The 12,328-nt window shown below is 33.6% G+C and overlaps 1 protein-coding gene across 1 annotated transcript in view; it reads right to left on the bottom strand.

The window, feature by feature from the left end:
• The window catches only part of CDH9 (cadherin 9), a 137,904-nt gene extending 126,000 nt beyond the window's left edge, over positions 1-11,904 (bottom strand). The window contains exon 1 of the mRNA XM_004017074.6: positions 11,779-11,904. The gene's annotated coding sequence lies outside the window, so the exon portion shown is untranslated. The remainder of the gene's footprint in view (positions 1-11,778) is intronic.
• Between the last annotated feature and the right edge of the window lie 424 nt (positions 11,905-12,328).

Below are 12,328 nucleotides of genomic sequence, written 5' to 3'. Positions count from 1 at the left end.
CTTTTCTACATGGAAAGTTTCAATACATTTTAAGATGTAATGAACCGGAGCAATAACATTCTTAATAATAATAACAGTGGTTGTTATAGTATCAGTAGTGTCTCTCCATAATATACTGTAATGTAGGTATTGCTAATATCTTTACTCAGGAAGTTCCAAGAGCTCTGAAGCATTAAAAATCTTTCTCAACCGCATACATGAAGTATACAGTAAAGCTACTTTTATATTTTAAATGTATGACTCCAGGACTTTGCTTGCCCTTATGACCATAAAATATTACCTATCTAAACTTACTGCTCATTGCATTTTACTACATATGAGAAAATTTGTACCCAATAAAGAAGATTACTTACCAACAAGACAGAACCTGTAAATGGAGCTGGGAAGAGACTGTATATTTACTTACACCATCAGCCAAGTGCATTTTTGCTATTATTTTGATAAACTTGTATGTTAATTACAAATATTTTAACTTATAAACTGTTAAGCACATCTTCGTCAGGTCAATATGAAAACTCCATACATATCATGAAAGCTTTGGTTTTTCTTCCAGGGAACTCACACCAAATCATAAATATTTTTGTGAGGATTCCAGGATAGTTCTGATCATTTGAAATGTATACTTTCGGCCCTTTAAGGCTATAAACATACTTTTAAGATTCATAATATAGCAGAAAAATTAAAATATATAAACCAACTGCTGAAGACTCAGATCCAAGGCTGAGAAGTACTGATGTATTTCCAGACATGATGAAGGGTGGGTTAGAGAGAAGGGAGAAGAGGTTACTGATATATATTCTTAATTTACAAGATTATAGTTTGTGGAATATATCATTAATTAAACATACTAGAGGACAGACCAAGATTGAGATTGGCATGTATACACACTAATATGTATAAAGTAGATACCTAAATGTGTTCCCTGGTGTGTAGCACAGGGAACTCTTCTTAATGCCCTGAAAAGAAAGTGAAAAAAGAAAAGAAAGTGAAAGTCACTCAGTCACTTAGTCGTGTCTGACTCTTTGTGACCCCCCATGGATTATACAGTCCATACAGTTCTCCAGGCCAGAAGACTGGAATGGCTAGCCTTTCCCTTCTCTGGGATCCTCCCAATCCAGGGATACGTAATGCCCTATGATGACCTAAATAGAAAAGAAATTAAAAAAAAAAGAGGGGTATATGTAAAAGAAAATTTATTAAACATATTTTTGGGTAGGTGAGCAATTAAAATTTCTTATCTTATTAGGGAAAAGAGATATGAAAGTTTTCATAAGAAGACTGGTTGAAGGACAAGACGGTAAAAGATCAATGGAAGACAGGACTAGTATTTTCTCTCTCAGGATTTGGTATTTTGCCTTGTAACACAGAATTACAAATCATAAAGACATTTTTTTCTATGTATGTCTTTTGAAAGCAGTGAAGAAGAATAGAAAAATGGTCTTGGATTAACTTGGAAAGCAGCTTACAAAAGGGAGTTATAGCCCTACTTATTGTGTGATCCCTATTTCATATTAGGATTATTGATTTCAATTTTGGGATAATATCAAACAAGAGCTCAATTTGCACAGGGCAACTTGAATGGTATAGCAGTCTATAAAACATTACTTATTTTAAACTGCAGTAACGAGGCCTGTTCACACTGAAAGTAAAGTATAGGCTAGACAATGTTTTCTTTGAATGCTTTTCCTTTAATACTATTACATAATGGTGAAATAAAAATTAATACCAAGGAAAACTAAGAATAAATAGAGACAATAAAGCTAAATGTTGCCACTTATGGCAAGAGGAGATTGTCTAACAAGTGAAGCTTTTGGAAATGAAAGTGATTTCCATGTGATGGTCTTCCCAGCACATGGCCCACAGCAGCACAGAGCCTAAGACATGATGCAGATCTTCAGTGATGGATAAATTCAAAGCTAAGAAAATGAAATAATCAGCCAACGGAAAGATTAATTTCTACAACTAATCAGAAGATCTTTTTCTCCTGATGGTGAACCTAAAAGAACATAAAGGATGCATATAGGATTCTGAACAGACTTCTCAATAAACCTGCACATATTTAGAACACCACATTCTGCTATTGATGTTATGAGAAGTACTGCTTCTACAAATACCAGCGAACTGTAAGATGGACTGTCATTTCCACTACGTGAAAATGGAACACAATCAGTTTCTTAATGTGAAAAGTTCATAGGTATCAGTTTTGGGATTATTGAGCAGTCAGCATGAAATACTTTTGCTAATTTGTCTCCTCACATATACACCTTATGTATATTAACTATACAAAGAACAGCCTTACCAGTTTCAAGTCCTGATTTTTCTTAATCATTCAAAATCTTCATGCAGCTGTATGCAAGTCAGGGCTACATTCCTGGACCTGCAGTCAAACCCACTAGTCAGTAGTACCATGTCTCTGTGTTCCTCTTATCTCTTCTTAATGAATTGTGACCTCAGTAATATTCAGCTTGGAGAAAGCAATGGCACCCCACTCCAGTACTCTTGCCTGGAAAATCCCGTGGATGGAGGAGCCTGGTAGGCTGCAGTCCATGGGGTCACTAAGAGTCAGACAGGACTGAGCGACTTCACTTTCACTTTTCACTTTCACGCATTGGAGAAGGAAATGGCAACCCACTCCATTGTTCTTGCCTGGAGAATCCCAGGGACCGGGGAGCCTGGCTGCAGTCTTTGGGGTCACACAGAGTCAGACATGACTGAAGCGACTTAGCAGCAGCAGCAATATTCAGCTCCCCATAAGGCCCATCCCCTGGAGAAGGAACTAGCAACCCACTCCAGTATTCTTACCTGCAAAATCCCATGGCCAGATGAGCCTGGTGGGTTTCAGTCCATGGGATCACAAGAGTCAGACACGACTTAGCAACTAAACCACTGTCATAAGGCCCATTTCCAGTCAATTGGAAGGTAAAGTTGGGAGAAGTGGAATGGCAGAGAAGTGTTTATATCAATAAAATTGCCCATTGACTATACTGACCAATTTTTATTAGCGTCACATCTAAGGAGCTCCTTGAGTTAGAAAAGCTACTTTTCTATTACAGTTCACTGAATCATCTTCCTGAAAAGCAAGCCAAATTAAGGATGAAAAAGCACTTGTAGTTAAACATATTCTGTCTTGGAATTAGAGAAGGTGTAGGCGTAGGAAAAACTGAAGGTGTAGGGGTAGGTGGAAGGAGAAAAGCAGTAAACTGGGAGACAGAAATAGCAGAAAACTAAAACTTCAATGAAAGAAATAAAGCTAAAGTAGTTAAAAGCAGCAAGAGAAATAAATTATCACAGGTCATTGCATTGGAAAAATAAATCTGCCTTCTATGAATCACTACATATTTACATTCAATTTGGTAGAAATCAGTGGGAAACGTACAACTCAAATGAAGTCTATTTTAGCCACCAAACAATTCAGAATTCAAGCAGAAGCGAAAGGTTAAAAGAAGATGGATGTGGATCATTTTTTTTCTCAGAGATAATAGTTATAGTTAAAGGAGAAATATATTTAACACTTTCAGCACAATACATGTCACCAAGCATATTAGAAAATTAATGCATTATATAAGTTATATACTTGCATTATATATAGTTATATACTTATATACTTGTTCAGTGGCTAAGTCATGTCCAGCTCTTTGTGACCCCGTGGAAGGCAGCATGCCAGGTGTCCCTGTCTTACTCTATCTCCTGGAGTCCTCTCAAACTTATGTCCATTGAGTCAGTGATGCCATCCAACCATTACATCCTCTGTCACCCCCTCATTTGATGTATCTTATCAGTGAATTTATTATCGAGAACATTTTAATCACATGTTAAAGACATAAGTTCTTTACATGATCTTAACATATGCTTACTTTCCCCTATATTAAATAGGTTAAAAAGCAACTTGTAGTGGGAATTTCCTCACCGTCCAGTATTGTTGCCTGGGGAATCCCATGGACAAAGGAGCCTGGGAGGCTACAGTCCATGGGGTCACAAAGAGTTGGACATGACTGAGCAACTGAGAATGTTTGCACCAGTGACCAGTGGTTTCACTATGTGCTTTCACTGCCCAGGGCAAGCTGTGTGGCATGACCAAAAAAAAAAAATTCTACTTTTAGTAAATTAACTACTTATACTTAAAATGTTTCTCATCTTGGGGATAAAGATTAATTTCACATGGGTTCCACTGATATAAGTCAAAATACTGGATGAAAAGTAATGAAAGCATTAAATGATTACATTTAGAAAAATGATATAAAGCTGTAATTTTAATAAAATGTGTATCACTGATAGTTTATAAAACATCTCTTATTTGTAGAAAGTCATTGCATTGTAAGACTATGTATAGATTTCTAGTTATTTATTTTCTAAAATCTGTTTTCAAATCCATATTTTACATTAAAATATTAGTTATAAATACATAAGGATATGTTTGTCAAAACTCACCATCTAAATTAAATTTTCATTCTGGGGTAGAATTTACTCAACACCCTTTCCATTTGGGTTGTTTACCTACATTTTTTTGTAGTTTTAGAACAGTGCAATTTAAAATGTGTGTTAGTTGCTTAGTCGTGCCTGACTCTTTGCAATCCCATGGACTGCAGCCCACCAGGCTTAGCTATCCATGGGATTTTCTAGGCAAGGATACTGGAGTGGTTTGCCATTTCCTTCTCCAGGGGATCTTCCCTACCCAGGGATCAAACCCGGGTCTCCCCCACTGCAGGCAGACTCTTTATCAACTGAGTTACTAGGGAAGCCCATAATTCAATAATATCATTGAAATATAATGTGAGACATACACAATTGACATATTTATTGTGAAGTAAATTTTATTCCTCCCTGAAAACGCTTAAAGCTCAATTTCAATGTAAAACTGCAATAAATACAGCTTAGTTTTGAGTAAAATGGACAGGAATTTCTATGCCTGTGTTTAAATAGAGTTACAGTGACTCCAAAGATAATGCTTCATTTGTCAGCAGCAAACCATAAGAAGGTTTGGGGAGACATCAGACACCCATGATAACATCATTATTCAATTATTGTGTGTCTCTGCAATGGCAACCCACTCCAGTACTCTTGCCTGGGAAATCCCATGGATGGAGGAGCCTGGTGGGCCACAGTCCATGGAGTCGCGAAGAGTTGGACACGACTGAGCAACTTCACTTTCACTTTTCACTTTCCTGCACTGGATAAGGAAATGCCAACCCACTCCACTATGGTTGCCTGGAGAATCCCAGGGACTGGAGCCTGGTGGGCTGCCGTCTATGGGGTCACACAGAGTCGGACACGACTGACGTGACTTAGCAGCAGCAGCAGCAGCTACTACTGAGTCTGTCATTGAATCTCACTACTTTTTAGTCTCCATTCTGTCATTTGGTCTCCATCAGTTTCAGTATTCATCTTTGAGCATTTGTAATTATAAACTCAAGTAGTTTCCTGATATATATTTATTTTAAAAATTCTATTAGAACAATTGCCCACTTAATTTTCTGAAATCAATTATCTAAATTTCCAAAATGGAAACTTTCTTATTTAAATAAAACAATCTTCCATATTTACCTACTGAAAGCAAAATTTAACATAAGTCTCAAGTCCAAAGTAGTGAGCTTGAGACACATCATACATATATACATTCAATATATATATAGACATTTAAATATATAGATATAGATAGCATTGATTTTAAAAAATCTTCATTTTAAAGAGTTAAAAGAACCCTATTATATTAAAATTTTTAAGCTTATTATTGTTCACTATTTGTATTTCAATAGAACTCCCTTTTCTAAACTGACCAAAGTTAATTTTAATTATATAAAAAATATTTATTTCTGATATGATAACATTCTTCATTGTTAATGACTGTATCAGGAACCTTAATTCTAAGCTAAACATATATGAAAGATGATTTTCATATGTATTATTATAATAGTATTAATTATTTAGTCTTTGGAAGAGTTAAGTATTATCAGAAATATAAACCTGAATCTTACTTAATGCTCTTGTACTCAAAAAAGCATTAACTGAATTGAAAATATATATAAAATGTCACATCATCCAGATACACTGACAAGATTTAGGGGAGAAGGAAAAGTATTGCTCTTATTCTAATAGTTAAACTTATTTAAACCCTGCTCAGTGCATGCAGAGTTAATTTGTAATATGCTAAGTTATAAAATTAACCTGGAAGTACTGGAAGTAATACATATATTTATCCTTCACTGATTTAGTAAATTATTGTATATAAGTTATATGACATGAAGCAATGGTCTTTAATCTTAGTATCATATTTGTAATATAAAGAAAATTTGGATAAGCAAATAGTTAATTTACCCATTAATACAAGAACTATAAAAGGGGTATTGACACCCTCAACTATGGAAAATGACCAAATAAATCATTTAAAATTTCATCAGATATATTACATGCTGTTGCTATATTTTAAATAAATAATAAAGATCTTATTTTCCAATAAAAATAATCTAAGTTTTAACCAATATGGCTTGAGATAGCATTAAAATTCCTACTTTATTTTCTACCCACCATATGAGTGGGTAAAGAGATTATAATTTTATGAAGTCTTCAAGAATTTTGTACATTAAACGGAAAGTGATTATTTCCAGTTATGGTTTTAAAAAATGCACGTGTAACTCTCCCTATCTAAAAAAATCAGCCATAATACATGAACTTTCTGTTTAAACTTTTCCATTATTAAAACATAGTTTTAACTCCTATTTTATCACTTGTTCATAGTATCCATGATTGCCAATAAAATAGATTTTTACTGTTTAATATTATACCATTCTACTAAAGTCTATAACAATTTGTACATTGAACTGATCATGTTATTCCTTTCTTTTTTTCCATTATATATTTTTGGGTACACAAAAACACATGCACACAGATCTACCTATATATACAGAAAAAGAAATACATACAGATGGATGTATAGATAAATATATAAAGATGTAGATAGATAGCCCTGGAGGAGGACATGGCAACCCACTCCAGAATTCTTGCATAGAGAATCCTTATGGACGGAGGGGCCTGGCGGGTTATAGTCCATGGGGTAACAGGAAGTCAGACTAAGCAACTAAGCACAGTACACAACATAGATAGATAGATATTACTTTGTAATTTGACCTGTAAATGTTCTCCAGTGTTTCATTTGTGGCTTAATTACCATTACAGTGAAAAGAGATTTGAATTGTGAAGTGTTTATGACACACAGATGTTAATATTTTGAAACAATATTTTAAGCAATAATATTAAATAATTTCAATAACCTGTTTTGCTAGAAAAAAAATAGATGATTAAGAAATTATTTGTCTGAAAGAAAACACCCTTTGAAAACTTGTAGTATTGAGGGCCTAGTTCATAAAAGCACTATATTTCACAGGATATCTTTTGTCACAGGAAGTGAATTACTGGTGTTTATTTGCTTCGATTACACATTGTTATGCATTGTTGTCATCCTTATTACACTTCCTTCCTGTAAATATTGTTTCTTGCTTTTTATGACTTTCCTAAGATCTTGGTTCAGTAAATATGAGGAAAATGCCCACTATTCATTGGATATTCCGTTAATAATACATAAAGTGTAGTGATTTTAACATATTCCAATATAATTTCTATCAGGTGTATCTATTTCTTACATGTTCACCTTTAAACTCAAGAATCAAATAATAACTACTAGCCACTACTATCTCCATGCTTTCCAAACTGTTAATCTCAGACAGTGATATAAGGAGTAGATTTTTTAATTAACTCTTACAAAACAATCGTATGTTCTGGTGTTTCACTGATTAATCTGAAAGACCAATAATTATCTTGCTCATGAATAGAAATACAGAATATGAATACAACCATTCCTCCTGCAATTGATTTATAATTTAGCAAAGTGATTGAATAGGGGGAAAAAAGAAAAACCTTGAATGTCACTTTAAGAAAATATTCAGGTCTTCTCTCTTCTTCTTGTCCCCACCTTTTCTCTTAAAAATAAATTGTTGTTCAGTCCTGAAGTTGTGTCCAACTCTTTGTGACCCCATGGACTGTAGTATAAAGACATATGTATTACACACACACACACATACCACAGCAACAATAACCTCATGAGATTTCCATTTGCTCTTCATAAGTAGTAAGATCCATTATTATGACTTTTATGCTTTGGGAGGTGTTTCTTGATAGTGTTAATATAAAATGTCTTGGTTAGGCTCCAGAGATCCTTCTTTTATTCAGGCACTTTGCATTCTTAATGTGGCTATAAGACCATCTCTTAGTAGTGCTAAATTTAGGGATAAGTACATTAACATATTAAGACTGCTATGAAAATGTGTAAGAGTGCTATAAAGATACTCTCCTCACTGTGCATTCCTTACCTTATTTTATTGATGAGGATAATGGTAGTTCTAGGCAGAGGAATTTGAAGTGACTTATAAGAAAAAAAAAAAAACTTTTTCAGAATGTTTAAAACAATCTAGTATTTTCAGCTAGTCACTCTGTGTGTGTGTGTGTGTATCCCTGATATGATTCTCATGACTCAACTTTCACATAATGTTCCCACGTAATGATATATTTTTACAAAATGTTGACAATTTTCACATATAATTTGACATCCTTGTATATAATGACATCCTTATATAATCTGATTTTTCTAAACCTTAGTTTTCCTGTGCAACATCAGAGATGGAGGTGGTTAAAACCCCTTTTTTAAAGTTCTAGGATTTTATGTTAACACCTAAATAAGATGATGAGATGTTATTGACATTAAGAGGCTTGACGGGGGTATATTTTAAGACACAGCTCATTTTGAAAACAGATATGCAAGCTACAAAGTAAATGATTTCTTTACCTTAAGAAGTGTCTTATTCTACAATAAAATAATTTATTCATAAATTTACATTAGGTAAAAACAAAGCTAACTAAGACCAATACACTTTGGTACCATTTAGAATGTTTTCTTCTTTCTTAGGAAAACTTAAGTAGATAATTTAGCAAGTAAAAATGCCTAAGAACCTAACTAGAGCTTTTATAATAGAAGATAATAATATAATATATTATGTATGTATATATACTGTAAGATATATATATATATGTGTGTGTGTGTGTGTGTGTGTGTGTGTGTCCTTGAAGTCAGAGGTGAAAATATTTAAAATATCACATTGAACATTTTTAAAGTATCATACTCTTCTTTAAAAACATTAGATTTATTTATACTTTATATTTAAAATGCCTTTGAGGGGACAAAATTAGTCTTAAAGAGTATAGCAAGCTAGTGATCTAGTTTATTGAAGCATTTGTATTAACACTAAATAATTATCCATCTAGTCTGTTCACTTTCATAGAAAACAAGTTACAGCCAATGATTATTTATGACACACATGCATATTTTTTAGTTAACAGAGCTTAATTTTTATTTTCTTGTGTACAATATATCTCCATATTACTCATATATTTTATGTTATGTAATTTTAAGCATTGTCCAAAACATTCTGATAAACTGCACCTCCAGATTGTGCAGAGATTATAGGGAATGCATGTCTGCCTTAGATCACCACTGATGTCTATAAAGAGGTAACTCAGTAAAAAAAATATATATATATATATATCAGATGAAGTTTTGGGGCATGTACCAAAGAAAGGACCTTAAACTGACTAAACTTTGTGTGTATGAGGGTCACAGTAAAATATCAAATACCCAGTGAAATCTTTTTATGCAAGGTGACATTCAGAAGAGCGTCTGATCTAAATGTAATTTATCAAGTAGAACAACATAACATTTAAAGACATAATTTCAAAGCTAACTTTGATACCATAATCCTTTATACATAGGCAGTGGTACAAGACATTTTTATTCCAATTATACAATGAGTACAATAATGGTGGTATAATTATGTGAAACATTTCAAAATTGTTCTTAAACTGTAAATAGTATAATAAGGGGAAAATCATTTTTCTATCCTAGAAAGTAATATGATCTTAAATGATTTGCTTTTTCAGTCCTAACAAACCTTTCTGACTTAAAGTTAGTGAATTCTTTCTAAATTGATACTACTATTCTGCTTCCTCTGAAGCATTTTTTCTATTCATTATTTCCAGAATTAGATTTGCCCATATAGTGAGCTTTATCTTACATTTTCTCATGTTTCAAAACAAATACAGAGATGACAGTATTTTAACACCTCAGCATATATCTATTAAGTGCATACAATTATTTTGTTCTCTTCATTTTAGAAAACTTCAGTTGAATCCATAGTATGTTTGACGACAAGACCACAAATACATGCTGCTCATGTTGAATCCCATGTCTCTGCTGCTATGGGCTGGAATAGCATGTTATTTCATTTTCTTTATTTTTCAAAAAATATCTACCATTCAATCCTGTATTAACAAGTTTTGTAGTTACACAAATGATGTCTACCTTTGACATAGCACTGCCTAGGTAATGAAGCAGTGTCTCAGTCTGAAAACAGGATCCATCCTCTATTGAATACTAGAGGTTTTTAAATTGTACTTTTTTGCCAAGTTAAGAACATTGAATGATCAAGTTCATTCTTAGTTAATGGCTGAAGATGGGCAACATTCTAATTCCACAGACAAGTAGAGAGCCACATGAAGATTTCCTCCTGTCATGCAAAAGTTACCACCTTTGTCAGTTACAAAAATCACTCATTTTTATGCTACAGATTCCAAAGACCTTGTTAAAAAATCTTGATTATTAATCTCATAGATATATAACACAATATTATATTACAAGTCTCCCAGAAAAGACTTCCAAAAGTTGATAATACAAATAAATGTGAACTTTACTACAGGTGATCACTGTTCCTTTGTGCACTTTTGTTATTTAAAATAGATTCTGAGAACATACACTGTTAACAGTATCTAAATGTAAGTGCTATAGAATATAGATAACCTTTTAGTTAAAATTCATCATGGCTTTTTAGAGATTAGCATGCTTGAAAATATAATTGATGTGAATGGTTATATTGAGTATGCAAGGTAAAAAAAAAATAATGCTCCATTAAGTCATTGCATTTTCCATATCACTTCAAATAAAACACACCAATTCTGCCTTTGAAACTCGCTCCTGTGGTTTTCACCCAGTCTTTATTACATTAGGAAACATTTGCCCAGAATAATGGAGAACAATTATAGCCAACAGATGTACACACTCAGAATGTTGACCTGAGTGAGAACCACAAATATGTGAAGAAACCTCCTTCACCAGGTAAAGTGATCACTATTATCCTGGCATCCTATGTTTATCTATATATGTGGTATTTTTATTATTTCTATGTCATTTCATTTTAATATTAAAAATAAATCACTTTTTAAGACATGATCAAGATGGCTTTATTTTTGATAGTTCTGACTCAAATTACGTAAGCAAAAGTTATGAGAAAAATAGGAGTCTATTTCAAATTAATATAATAATAGTACACACAAACAAAATTAATATGTGTTTCAAAGCCGCCCAAATCAACATGATGAGAAGTTTAGTTGTATTTTTTAAATAAAGCTCCATATGCAAATTTGAGCACTATAAAAAGAGCTTTGGTGGTATCAGTTTTGTAAAAGTAAAATAAGAAGCAAACATTGCAAGTTTTTTCCCTGAGCATTTTAATGTCTTTTCCAAATACTAAAAAATGTACTCTTACCTGCTTTCAAATGTTGAGAGAGAGAATGTAAGAGCAAAATACAGCAACTAAGAGAAAAGCACTATTTGTATTACTACATTACAAGAAAGCAAAAATTAAAGAGCTTATAATGTCAAGCAAAGTATATGACATTTACCTTGTTCCGCAATGAAATTGAGTTTAGCCCTGCTCAGCGCTGACAATTCCAGTGTTGCTTCTCTCTCATTCCTTCTCTTCTCTTTTTATAGTATCTTCTCAGCCGAATCTTCCTGAATCTCAGTGTGCCTTCCTCTTACAGCGAGCATCACTTTTAACTCAGACAGGCAGGAAGCTGAAGCCAAACGAACTCTCTATCTGATTGGTTTCCATTCAGCGTTTCTGATTAATAAGAGACGTCCCTCACATAGGAAGATATTGCCGCTGATGGCGCTGCAGGGCTCCAGGTTTGGGTTGGGGACTAAAGACTCTTTAGGCACGGCGATTTGCAGACGAATAAAGTGGGAGGGCTCAAAGAGGGCTTTGTCAACGACTCCCATTAGAGAAAACAACCCAGTGTTTCCGTCTCCGTTAATCAGCTCTGCTTAATATGTTTGCAGTTGTGAGAGAAAGGTCACAGCATGTCTGTAACCTGTAAATCATCTGTAGCAAATATATATCACACGGACAGTGCTGATACTCAAAAGGAATTTTGTATATACTCCCCGCAG

Source organism: Ovis aries, chromosome 16 (genome assembly GCF_016772045.2).
Source record: "Ovis aries strain OAR_USU_Benz2616 breed Rambouillet chromosome 16, ARS-UI_Ramb_v3.0, whole genome shotgun sequence".
In the NCBI taxonomy this organism is placed as follows: domain Eukaryota; kingdom Metazoa; phylum Chordata; class Mammalia; order Artiodactyla; family Bovidae; genus Ovis; species Ovis aries.
Note: the sequence above shows the minus strand (reverse complement) of the source record. Positions and strands in the feature narration are given on the sequence as shown.